General features: G+C 39.2%; 1 pseudogene; it reads left to right on the top strand.

Annotated features, from left to right (window-relative positions):
• Positions 1 to 5,273: 5,273 nt before the first annotated feature.
• On the top strand, positions 5,274 to 6,970 carry LOC119777038 (annotated as a pseudogene).
• The last annotated feature ends 6,711 nt before the right edge of the window (positions 6,971 to 13,681 follow it).

Raw genomic sequence — 13,681 nt, 5'->3', positions numbered from 1 at the left:
GTTCTGTGTTTAAGAAGTTGTATACAATAAATGATTGGAAGATAGCAATTTTGGTCAAAAAGGTTGGATTCCTAATTTCATTGGGCATTTGTGGCAGGATTATTTTAAAATAGGGAAGCTACTTGGTCGTGCACTGTTGATGAGATTTAAAGGGCCTAAAATAGTTTTGACTTTGATAAGTAAAAAGCAAATTGTTTATTTTACCCTTTATAATAAATATATCAAACTATCACTACCTTTGTTTTAAATGTGTCCTTGTTAAAATCTCTTCTGCTCTTTATATGTCACAGTCTCTTAAATCAATTATAAGTATAGTATTTGGTAATGGATAAATAAACAAACAAACTCTTCAAATTTCCATTTAAAATGTATGTTGGAATATCAAATATTTCATTTCCAAATATTTAAAAATAAAAAGGTAAATGTGTGCATATTCTATTCAGTTCAATTCAACTCATTTTATCTATATAGTGCCAATTCATAACACATGTCATATCAAGGAACTTTACAGTTCATCAGATCATACAGTCAAATTGATTCAAAGTTTTCTATCTAAGGAAAACCAGTTGATTGCATCGACTCATTGACTCAAAGGCAATACCTCACACTAAGCATGCTTGGAGCAACATTGGAGAGGAAAAACTCCCTTTTAACAGGAAGAAACCTCCAGTAGAACCGGGCTCAGTATGAGCCACCATCTGCCGAGGACAAATGGGATCCAAGGAGACAGTAACAGAGATACAAAAGGCCATTGTAAAAGGCGGCCCCGTCCAGGAAACACCCAGCCAGCCAGACAAGCTTTGAGCCCGCTCCTATGTCATAGGATGGAGACATCCTATGACATAGCTGACTGGATGACAAGCACATCCAGCTAGTCAGTCAGAGAAACAGGACTACACTGAAAAACAGGCTAATCTCGAACATCTATAAACTGGGTTAGAAATGTGCATGGATCGGTGGTGACCAGTGGGCAGAGCTCCACGACTATGCTTTGTGCATACCGTTACTGAATCACCTGGCTGCCCAGGTACTTTTGGAGGACCACTACGTGGGGGACCTACTTCAACTCCTGGATGTTCAACAGCCCGAAGCCTGCATTCTAACTCTGACCCCCTAACCTCCAAAGCTAAAAAAATACCACACTTATTATAGATACCATTATCACTAAAGGAGGCAGAGGAATAACTGAACATCTGACACAGAGAGCAGGAGAGACAAAGAAGTAATAGAGGAATAAGAGTAAAGGGAGGGAGAGAGAAGCCCAAGCTACCGATAGCCTAGGCTAGCTGGTCCTTACTACCAGAAATAAAACCGTGCTCAGTAGAGAAGTGCAGCAGAAGGCGCTATGTTTTAAAGTGCTTCTGGACAATTAGAGTTTTTTAGATACAAAGATATCACAGAAAAAAATAACTTGATTCAGATGAAGATAGCCTGAACAGCACGCTGCTCAGCAGTCAAAACAAGAAGTAAACATGATACATCTCATCATCAACAGCAGTAGCACCCTCTAGTGGCAGGAGGTGCCAGGCAGGAAATCTGCTGTGAATTATTAAATACTTTGCTTCTTTATTCCTAATGCCTGCCACAACACTAGCAATGCATTCATTAGTTTTCATGTTGTGGAGCATGGATGGAAGGGTAGAGAAAGTTTCAAAAAAATGTATGATTGTACATTTGTTGAATGCATTAGCCTGAGTGGAGTGTGTTTGTGTTTGTGTGTCTTTGCCACAGAGAGCAAATATAAAAGGCTGAGGTTGTGCTTGTTTTCCCTTTGGCTGAGGATTTCTGCTTTTATGAGAATTCCCTTGGCAGTACCCCCCACTAAAGCCCTGAGGCCACTTTACAGATACAAGACACACACATACACACATCCTACTCACAAATGGTCACATTTGAGCGCATAAAGCTAATGCTGTCACATGAACAGAATTCTGAAGTTTGGGTCACAATGTACATCACAGACCACATTTATGACTCCTCACTTAATCACATTATTCTAATTTCTCAAATTAGCATCAAATGTGCGACAGTCTTACATTATGTGTTAATATTCAAAAGCAGACCTTTGTAAGAGCTGATTATTTGAAATGTGGGGACGCATTGGCTGGGAAGGAGAGGCTAAAGCAATAACCTTTTTAGAAAGAACAGCTGTAGTTGGAATACAACTACTACTCAAACCTAAAAAGGTGTTTTTCTAAGCTATTTTATCACATTTAGAGGGGAAACAACTTCATGAGCTCACAATATAAGATCACGATTGATCTTGATGATAAGATCAGGATTTCATAAGCATTGACGGGTTGACATGGCGTCAGATTTGGCAGGAGTTTGCCTTGCAACCAGAGGGTTGATAGTTCAAGCCTCAGCTCTTAATGTCGTTTGTCCTTGGGCAAGGTTCTTCTCCTGCACTGACTACTGATGGTGGCTCGGTGGCCCCTGTGTACTGCAGCCTCCCTTCTTTCTATGTCCAGGGCACCTGTGGCTACAATGTAGATTGCCACCATCAGTAAGTGAGTGTGAAATAAAGTTATTTTGTCATGTCTCCTGGCTTGAAAAAGTGCTAAATAACTAAGGGCCGGATTTGTCAAGATCCAATTTTGCGGGCAGTAATTTGCGCTCGCAAATGGAATTTTGCGCGAGGGGCTGAACCATGAACCATGGTTTGCGGGTGATTTAACACGAGTGATTGCGTAACTGGTGGCAGGTGCAAAACTGTTGGAGACACCCTATTTAAATGATGGTTTTGCCTGTTTTGTGGTTTGCGGCAAAGTAGTTTGCAGTTTGTACAAACTAGTGCATTAAGAAATGTAAATCTAACAGTGACAAACCCACCCCCTCCAAAAAATTAAAAAAATAATAATAATATATATATATATTCCCTAAGGTGTATATATATATATATATATATATATATATATATATATATATATATATATATATATATATATATATATATATATATATATATTCCCTTACCTTTATTCCCTAAGGTGGTATGTGGCTGAATTTCTACTTCACTGCAGTAAAAGAAAACAAAAAACAGGTGTTTTGTTTTGGCCTGTAGAAACACACGTACGCATCCCCGCAGCATTGGTATGTTGCTCCACAGGTTCAGGGGGGAGGTCGGTTCTCCGGTAGGGCGTCAGGGCGACATGGCATTTAGAGCGTCGGACAGCACTTCTGAAAAACGAGATTGGGAGATCCCAGCTCTCGCTGCAACCGTACGCTGGAATGACCCAGATGCAAAAAAGTGCAATGTTGCAAGGAGTTTTGTGATATCTGGTATTGCGTGGGTCCTCCTTGGCTGGCTCCAAATCCATTCGGAGTTCCCCCAACAGCTCCAAAATGGCAATGCTGGATAAACGATATGTTTTGATGATCGTTTCCTCGTTCATTCCAAAAATATTCACACGGATTGAAAAAAGGCGTTCTCTGCGTCTCCTTGCTTCATTTTGATGTCTCCTTCTTGCGACAATAACCGCTGCCATGTGTGCGCAATTACGCATACAGACCATTTGCACCTTCTTTTGAAACACGTTAAATATAGAGTCAGATACCGTTAGCAAAATTGCTCTCAAGTTTGATAAATCACTTCGCGAGTGCCAAATTAATATATTTACATGTTCTCCTCCCACAAGACGCACTTTTGCGTGTAAACGCCCCATATTGCATATTCATTGCAGAAAAAGTACTAAATGGATAAGAGGCGCTATTTAGCACGTTTTAAAGACCAAATCCTTTTAGCCTTTTGATAGATCAGTTTGTACATTTTTTAGCGTGTGCAGTGAAATAGCTCACGTTTTTATACACGCAAACCTTTGATAGATCCGGCCCTAAGTGTCATATAGCATTCAGCTATATATTTTTTTACAAATAATATTTTCACTGAGAGGAAATGAAGTTTGAATCCTAAGGTACTAAAACCTCAAACAGAGGAACAGCAATGCCACTCATTCACCTAGTCAGTGTAACATTCATATTATCATACAGAGATTGGTAGACAACTTTGGATTAAGTGTCTTTACAGGGGGTATATTGGCATGTGGCAAGATGAAGTGTTAATTCCCATTGATGCACAGCTATGCAAGGTAATTAGCATCATTCTTGGCCTAAGGTTTACCAATGCAGTTTTCTCACAGCATTTGTGCTAAGTGGTTGTCATGCTTACATATAATCTTCATTATAGGTTTGACTTGCTGTACATAACCCGTACATAACTCAGATGGTCACAGTAAATGGAAAGTGCCCAGATTGATGTGACAGGATAGGACAATGTTTTGTTTGACATTGTTAAACATTGGCTGATTCCAAAATTGGGCAAATTGTAGCCCCTGTTCCTTGCTCCTATTATTTTACCCTTTGCAGGTCAACAGTAAAAACTATGTAGGAAAGGATAATTGCAGTGCTGGGCCAAATATTTTACAGATGTCTTTATGGGATGGAAATGCAAGTCAAAACTGGGACAGTCAGTTTCCAGGAAAAAAAAAAAAAAATAATAACACAAATGACTAAAGCTGTACTTTAGAAAACCCAAAACATGAACATCAAGGGGTCCTTATGCTAAAAATAACTATCAACAGGAAAAATTCTGCTGGAATAGGTTATCCTACCAACTGAGCTACTAATGAGCTTTGTTTCATGAGTTTTTCTTTTTAAATGGAAACTGTTAAGCAAACTAATGTTTTGAAAGTGACCAGGCAGCCCCTGAAGGACCTCTGATTGAAACACTATAGCGGCTTGTAAACTATGTTAACCCTCCTGTCGTCCTTGGGGTCAATTTGACCCCATTCAATGTTTATCATTCAAAAAATAGTAGTTAACTTTTTTTTTTGCTTCATATTTCATGACTTTTCCTAATTTGATGGGGACAACTGGTAAAGCATAAAATTTTTGTGATGTTATTTTTTTAATGTGCTGAACACATATTACACGCATTGGTTATCCTCTGGGGTCAATTTGACCCCAAGCTGTTTTAGCTGCTAAAACTTGTCAGTGACCTAACATGACCACACCTGCAGGTGCAGAGTTGATTTATTTTAGTTGATACATTTGAACTGAGACATCTGGGGATCTGTGTGAACTTCTGAACTCACACCTGCCAAAGTAGAACTGATTTTTCCCGCCTTGTGAAGGGCGGGTTATTCCTACAACGCCATTGGTAGTTCATGCCAAATCAGGGAGGAGCAAACATAAGCTTGCACTACAGTCCTCTATCCAAATCATTCCTCACTGTGCTCTGAGTATACTGCAATCTGCACACTCTCTCTTTGAAAATGTCTTCTGGAATAAGGTTTACTGTCAAAGAGGTTTTGGAGCAGCTCTTTGACAGTGAAAGTGACTTAGAGGAGACTGTCTCTGAGACTGAGGATTGTGTTGAGGAGGACCCTGATTTTGAGGAATTCTCATCTGATGAGAATGAGAGTGTTGACCCTCCTGTTGTCCCTCAACCACCAGCAGACACAATTTCTTCCAAAAATGGAAAAATAATATGGTCCCTTTCCCCACTGAAACAGCAGGGTAGACATAGCGCAAGTAATATAATCAAAATGGTTCCAGGACCCACCAGATATGCAGTCAGCCATGTTGATGACATCAAGTCATCATTCAAGCTCTTCATAACACCATCAATTAAAAATATTGTGCTTGGGATGACAAATTTAGAGGGAAAGCGTGTTTATGGGGACAGTTGGAAAGACTTGGATGTAGTTGACTTGGAAGCCTACATTGGCTTGCTAATTTTGGCAGGAGTTTATAAGTCAAAAGGTGAAGCAACAGCAAGTCTTTGGAATGCTGAGACTGGAAGGGCAATATTTCCAGCCACCATGTCTCTGAAGGCATTCCACATTTTGTCTCGTGTCATACGCTTTGATGACAAACAAACAAGGCAGGGCCGTCGAGAACGTGACAAACTTGCTGCAGTAAGGGATGTGTGGGACAAGTGGGTGCAGCGTTTACCCCTGCTTTATAATCCAGGAGCTCACGTGACTGTCGATGAGTGCCTGGTTGCGTTTCGTGGGCGCTGCCCATTCAGACAGTATATGCCTAGCAAACCTGCTAAATATGGCATCAAAATATGGGCAGCATGTGATGCACAGTCCAGCTTTGCCTGGAACATGCAGGTGTACACGGGCAAATCTCGTGGCGAAGCACCAGAAAAAAATCAGGGCACAAGGGTTGTGCTTGATATGGCTGAAGGACTGCATGGGCATAATATTACATGTGATAATTTTTTCACGTCTTACGCCCTGGGTGAGGAACTGCTCAAAAGGCAGGTTACGATGTTGGGGACGGTGAGAAAGAACAAGCCAGAGCTTCCCTCTGAACTCCTTTCTGTCAAGAGCAGGAAGGTAACATCTTCCATGTTTGCCTTCACTGAGAAAGCAACTCTGGTCTCCTACTGTCCCAAGAAAGGGAAAAATGTCCTGCTGCTCAGCACCATGCACAAAGATGCTGCCCTGAGCAGCAGAGAAGACAAAAAGCCACAAATGGTGCTGGACTACAATAAAACAAAGGGAGGGGTGGACAATTTAGACAAGGTCACAGCCACATACAGCTGTCGACGCATGACTGCCCGTTGGCCCCTTGTCATCTTCTTCCACATCATTGATGTGAGTGCATATAATGCGTTCGTGATTTGGTGTGAGATAAACAAAGACTGGAATAGGGGAAAACTCAGCCGAAGGAGGCTTTTCCTGGAGGAGCTTGGCAATGCACTGGTCAGGCCTCAAATTGAGAGAAGACAGAGCCTTCCAAGAGCATCACCAGTTGCTGCAGCTATTGTGAGGGACATACAGAGGGAGAAAAAAACACCCCAACTCCCCCAGTGGCACAAACTGCAGGCAAGAAACGTGGCAGGTGTCAGGTCTGTCCCACCTGAAACGACTGCAAGACCAGCATGACCTGTTCAAAATGCAAAAAGTATGTCTGCAAGGAGCATGCACACACACTCTGCACATCCTGTGTACAGTAGTGCAGACTAAACGCTTAGCTACTGTGGCATGAACTGTTCCACGTTTTAGCTACTGACATTGTCACACTGTTCAAAATGGATGGATTTTCATGTTGTTTCTCTCTAAAAACTGTTCCATGTTCTAACTACTACGTGACATGTTCTCATTATCCATTTTCTGTCACACAAATGAATAAAAAAAAAAAAAAAAACAGAAAAAACAACCAAAAAAAATCATAAAAAACCAAAACCAAACAAAAAAAACTCTATAACTCTGCCACTGCCGGTCCCAAGCCCGGATAACAAAAGAGGAGGGGTGAGTAAGATCCTACAGTAACTAGCAACAAATATATTACAACAAAATAGATAAAAATAAGTAAATAAATATGTTTATGAGAGGAAAGGGGGAGTCACCAACATTAATCAATATGGTTCATTTGGTGAGAGTCATGAATGTGCTCAAAACCTGTAAATTTGAGAAGATTTGTATAAAAAAATCAAAATAAACTCATTTTCATTTAAAGGTTTGGCCTGATGGTGGCGCTAGAGGGAAGGTCAACTCACTGATTTTCAAGGGGTTATTTATGTATTCAACAAATAAACAAAGTGCCTGTCACAAAAACTTGGTCAACAATATTCTGTAAATCATTTTCTGCAGGTAAATATCCCTGGGGTCAAATTGACCCCAAGGACCAAATTTGTTACTATATTTGAGGACGATAGGAGGGTTAAAAAATAAAGCTTGCAGGATGGAGACGGAGAGCATGGACCTTAGGATAACCCGACTGCCTTATGAGAAATTGGGGAATCATCGTACAGTAAGAAATAGAGTTTATCTTTGGAGGTTTTGGACCCACTGTGGTAGCCTGTGGGTAATAGACACTATGCTGCAGTGTTTATCCTGATGGCTGCTGTTTGAACTATAAAAAAGTGTGTTTTTAAGAGTTGGACATTTGTTTTGGCGTCAGAGGCATAGTTCATTGACATAGTACCTGCCAATATAACTTTACCTGTCTCTGCTCTGCCTGCTTAGTGTGTTTTTGCCCTCTGTCTTTATGCTGACCTGCTGTCAGAGTGTGTTTGCCAGTCAGGCGAGTTCAGCTTATAGGCAGTGAATTTGAAGCTCGGAGAAGCTTCAGGCTTTAGCCGGCTATCTGATGGACTACTAGTTTGCCAGACTGCAAAGTTTTCTGCTCATTCACCACAACTCTCTCATTATAGGGGTTTGATGAGATTTAGACACTTTTCAGTTTTGTCTTCGATCATACCAAATTTCCTATGCATTCTATTGTTGTGATGTATAGTATAATGCCAATGCATTCAGCTGGAAGCTTCAGAGGGAACCATCCCAGTGATATAACCAATTGGAGTACTACAACACAGTGGTGCCCTTGCCAAAAATTATTAAAACAATGCTAGGTTTTTCTTTTATGTTTCCATTTTTCATATTTGTAATCTACTTATTGACAATACTAAGAGACAATTTTGTAAATTAAGTTAGTTTGGTTAACCGTTTCATTTCCACTCTAAATAATTCAAATATATATATATATATATATATATATATATATATATATATATATATATATATATATATATATATATATATATATATATATATATATATATATATTTGATTCAAGCCCTTGATTACATTTGCTGCTTGTAGTGGGTAACACTGAACAGAACACCACCCTTTAAAGTGGAAGAGGCTGCATAAAGAATCAGGGAGGTTGACCATCTGTTTCAAATTACTAAACAGGGCAGGGTGGGGGAAAGGACAGAGACATTGAATATCTGCAAAAAGGAAAAGAAAACAAATTGGTCAAATCTAATACACATGCTTTAAAGAAAATGTTTACTTAGTGCCCAATGAGCCACAGAGGTAACATGGCAATGAAACACGACTGAGGGCCTGTCAGGGCAATCAGCAGTGTCTAGGGATAAGAAACAGTTTTTCTAAGGAAATGACCTCGCTAAATCTTACTCCATGCAGCTCTACCTCAGTGAACATACATGTGTAAATATTATTGCATATTTTGTACTGGGTGTTAAGTGAAGATTTTTGTGTGTATGGCCTAGAGCTGTGTTCCCCTTTGCACAGCCAAGTGGGACAGTTTTTCTTTAAGCTGTAACTGGGGTATAACCTTACAGCCATCTGGCTTTGGTGAAATAAATGCTGATGCTGGAACTATTTCCTATGTGACTCCTGGCTTGATTTTAAAATATGTGTCTTTCACTCGGCCCTGCGACAGACTGGCGACCTGTCCAGGTGTACCCCGACTTTATACGCACCAGCCCCACCGGGACCCTAACAAGGATTAAGCGTGAGAAAATGTATGTCTTTCACTCGTATCTCTGAAAAATAAAGGATAGAAAAAAATAAAACATTCACTATTTATTGTATTTTTTGTTTTTGTGTTATATATTGACACATTTCCCATTGACTAGATCAAGATCACTAGATGACTAAATAGATCATTTTAGCCTAAACATTTTATCAACATAAAATTATTTCAATGTAATGCTATATATCTTTTATGCACTTCTTTAAAATCATGTGCATCAGGTTCTTTACAAAAACTTTAACCCATCACTTGAATAAAACTCTCACTATATCTCCTAGTTTTCCAAAAGGACCATGGCATCAGGATGGGATTGAGTGAAATTGCTGCTCTTACAGAGATTGAGTCAAAAGTGACAGGATTTTGATTAATGTGACAGTTAGGTCAAGGTAGTACACTTGTCATGGCAGACTTAGGGCAAAAAACACAGAAGGACCATCACAGTATGCTACTTTACTTACATAATTTCTTGTGTTGGGTTTATGCGTGTGGACAGAGAACAGACCTATGATTCTTCTGTGGTATACCCTAAACTGATAAGGAGTCATGTTGAGGCACATAAAGGCAGTTACCAGGTCAGCCTTTTACCCCCTGATTAAAATCTCCAGGTTTAAATGGCTAATGTCCAAGCAGGATCTAGAAAGACTCATTCCTACACTTCTTTATGTGCATGGATTTCTGTAACTAACCATAAACTGACCTGCTGTCTCCACCCGCAGTGCTTCCTGCCTTAGACGCTGACACCGTCCACCCACTTCTGTTGTTAACAAAAAGGTTCTGAGAAATCTATCTGTTTTGTTCACCTGGAATTACATGATCCTTCTGTTCTGAGCCTTGACACTACTGGGGAACACAATAAAACAAAATCAATATTCATTTCTGCTTAAAATAGTTGAGTTTAAACAGACATATAAAATCAGGACGTAGAGGATTAAAATGTCATTATACTACTCTGTTTAAATCTTAGAGTTAGCTCTGTGTGCTCCCAACTTATTTTTCATCAGCAGGAATTATTTAATTCTACTGTCTTTGGGTGTTTGAGAAAATAAACATGAGACCTAACACTGTAGTACGAAAAATACCTAAAACATACAAGTAAATTAACCAACGATTGATTAACAATAAAAGAAACCTAAAGAAACTAGCATGTGTTTGGTAGTCAAAGCACAGATGATAGGAAAATGTTGTAGGGTGACTCAAAAAAAAAGCTGCATAAAAAACGCCTCAAGCGTCTCCCTAAAAAGTGAAGAGTGGTGCAATTTTTTTTCAGACTGAGGTCAGGGACTAATGGATGGCTACAAGAAGCATCTCACTAAAGTTACTAAAGGTAAGGCAGAACAAAATGAATTTATGTTTGATGACGGAAACAAAGTATAGTTTTTGTTACTGCATTACAGAAATACAGTTCTAATGGGAAACAAATTAGGTCTTTAAATGCAAAATATCATTGCTAGTTTTGTAGCTGACATCAGTTGACTTACAGAGGCTTCTGTTACGATCTGCCACTCTGCACTTTTTGGTTCTAGGTAAGTTTTAATCTTTTATTCTTCTCTATTTATAGTTAGGCCCTGTTTACCCCTGCTTGCTCTTTGTTGCCCCCTAGTGCCCTTTTTCTTTCCCCTTGGCTCCTTTCTAGCTGCTTCTGTCCACACCTGCTCCCAATTAACTGATTACTCCACTCTTGGTCCTGTCTCCCATAAATGATCCTCCACTGCAGTTCATTAGTGCTGGTTTGTCGTCGTTGCTGTTCTCCACATGTATGTTTTCCCCTGGAATCTCCTGTTTTTTTTTATTTCGTGGATTCTTTCTTGGATCTTTTTCTCCCGTTGCCTTCTACATTAAACTTGCAAGAACTCATCCCTGCCTCCTTCTAATCTGCGTTTGGGTCCACAACAACATACATCAAAAGTGACAGCTGCTTCTTGAAGTAGTTTAATACAATTAATGAAAAGATTTTTGAAGCAATTAAAATTTACCTTAAAAAATACTCTAAAAAAATGTTTTTTATCCTGGAGACATGAATTGAAATGAAACCAATAAGAATGTGTCACATCTGCAACTGTAAATAACTAAAAGAACAAATCAAACCATGAGAGACTGAGCAGATCAATTATTCTGAAGGCTGGAACTACCGGGTGTAAGGGATAGAGGTTGATGCTAATTGTGTGTTTATGTGTGAGTGGGTGTTTGTGCGGATGATGAGGGAATAGTTGACAGATAAATGACATGACATGTGACACTTAGAAATGTACAGGTCTGACCCCGAACTCCCTCTGCTTGTCCGTGCTCTCCTTAGATTGACACACAGACCCCAATGCCGAAATGCTCCCCCTCACACACCAAACCCATACTGCATTTTAAATCAGGTTTGATTTGTCAGAGCAGAGTGTCTTTGCAGTCTGTCAGCTCATTTTGAGTGTCAGATTAGGGTTGTGAGTTTACGGAGAAGAGCAAAGGCAAGGGGTTGTGTGCATGCCATTTGAGGGTCTGCAGATATTTGGTGTGTTTAGTGTTAGCTGCTTAACAGGAGTCTGTCACCACTGAGTCTTCAGTGCTTCATCAGTGGGATCCTTTCTCGTGTGATTTAACAGCCTCATTGTCTCCTGTGGAGTGTGCAGAGATGGTACTCTTTGTGTCTGTATCTGTCCAATTAGCAACAGATTTTGTACAAATAAATTCATATCAGGATGTGAGTGTTTCATAGCAACAGTGTTGGCTGAATTGTTGGATTTAAAAGCTTTTTTTTTGTTCTTCTCACCTCAGTTAATTATACAATGATAAGATGTTCATTTATCTCCATGCTAATAAATGCACCTCATGAAAGCTTTCAGTCATTCACTTTGAATGCATCATCACACAGACAGGTGTTTAAATGCTTACTCAGGCTTCCAGAGAACACGAAAGATTATATTCTTGGACTTCGGAACACTGTTGCTTTCCAATGCTCCGCTAAGATCTTCTTTGTATTATCTGTGTTTCAATGGCCACAATATACAGACATATTGAGTAATTCTGAATAGGCTCAATTTAGATTGAGTTATTACAGTGTTAATGCAGCTGTTGCTAATGACTGATAATTACGTAATAGCACATTAATGCATTCTCCTTTTTATTTCTTATTTCTGTTATGGCATCTCATTATCAGTCACAGACATACAAACAGACCCCTGAGTGAATAAATGGGTGGGATGTTGATCAAAAATTGAGCATTATTGTGCCTCTCAACCAATAACAGTCTTTGAATTGTAAGTGGTGTTTTGCAATAACAGTCTTTGAATTGTAAGTGGTGTTTTGCAAAGCTTAGCTCTAACAAAAAGAACAAGAACAGAAACAGAGTAGCCAAGTACTACTGTTTAACAGGGACATGTAGACTTAAAACTTTATCACATAAAAGCTGCATTTTTTTTGTAAGAATTATATCACTGAATTTCCAAGTACTTAACGGTCAAGGATTTCAGATCAATTGACCTAAATTACCAGAAAACTTCTGTTGGGGGAACTGGAACTCTGTTAACAACTCCGACCCTCCTCCCCCCCAGAAAAAGCAATAAGCAGGTGATCAGAAAGAGGTGAGGTAGACACACTGAACCCTCATTTACATGCTATCTGTCACATGCTTGTTTTACTCCCTGTCCCAAATCAAATCCATTCTAGATTATGCTGTGATCTGCAACCACTCTGTAGAATTTTTGTCAGAAATATGGTTTAGGTCAAGTTTATTTTGATGATGGAGGAGTAAAATCAAAACGTAGTCAGTATGAAACATTGACCTGAGTTTTTTAGCTATGTAAGCTCACCGCACGCATACTAACAGGACAGCCGTGTCATGAATGTTAAACTGTCGGCCAGGTTTCTCCTTTTTTCAAAATAAAAAATATGATCACCCTAAGATAAACATAGGTTAGACCAGAGGTGCACAAACGTTTCCATGCCATAGCCTCCTAAACACCATTACTTTTTCGGTACTGTTGTCCAACAGACAATGATTCAAATTTTTTTTATTTATTTTTCATTACATACCACTACTATTTGGAATAATAATAATAATAATAAACAGTAAAGGTGCATATTTTATATATTAGGCTATCACTAACAGACTAAAATAAATCAAACTTAGACAGATTTATTTTCTCATTTTGTACACACAAGTGTAAACAAAAAACAATTTTGTTTAGAACAGCTCTTTAGACAATTTCATTTTTTTCAAGTGCAGCCTTGATAAGGTAAGCAGCAGTGATAACAAAAAAACATTGTGATATTAAGTCACTATAGCTAGTTATGGAATGGGCATCATTCATGTTTGGTTGGCAGCAGTGATGTCAGACGGATCTGGATAGGATCTTAGCATCCAAATGGGATTTTTACCCTGGTGGAAGAGGATTTGATG

The sequence above is a fragment of the Cyprinodon tularosa genome, unplaced genomic scaffold (genome assembly GCF_016077235.1).
Source record: "Cyprinodon tularosa strain WSP-4 unplaced genomic scaffold, ASM1607723v1 ctg1001, whole genome shotgun sequence".
Taxonomy (NCBI): domain Eukaryota; kingdom Metazoa; phylum Chordata; class Actinopteri; order Cyprinodontiformes; family Cyprinodontidae; genus Cyprinodon; species Cyprinodon tularosa.
This window is presented reverse-complemented; position numbering and strand designations above follow the sequence as displayed.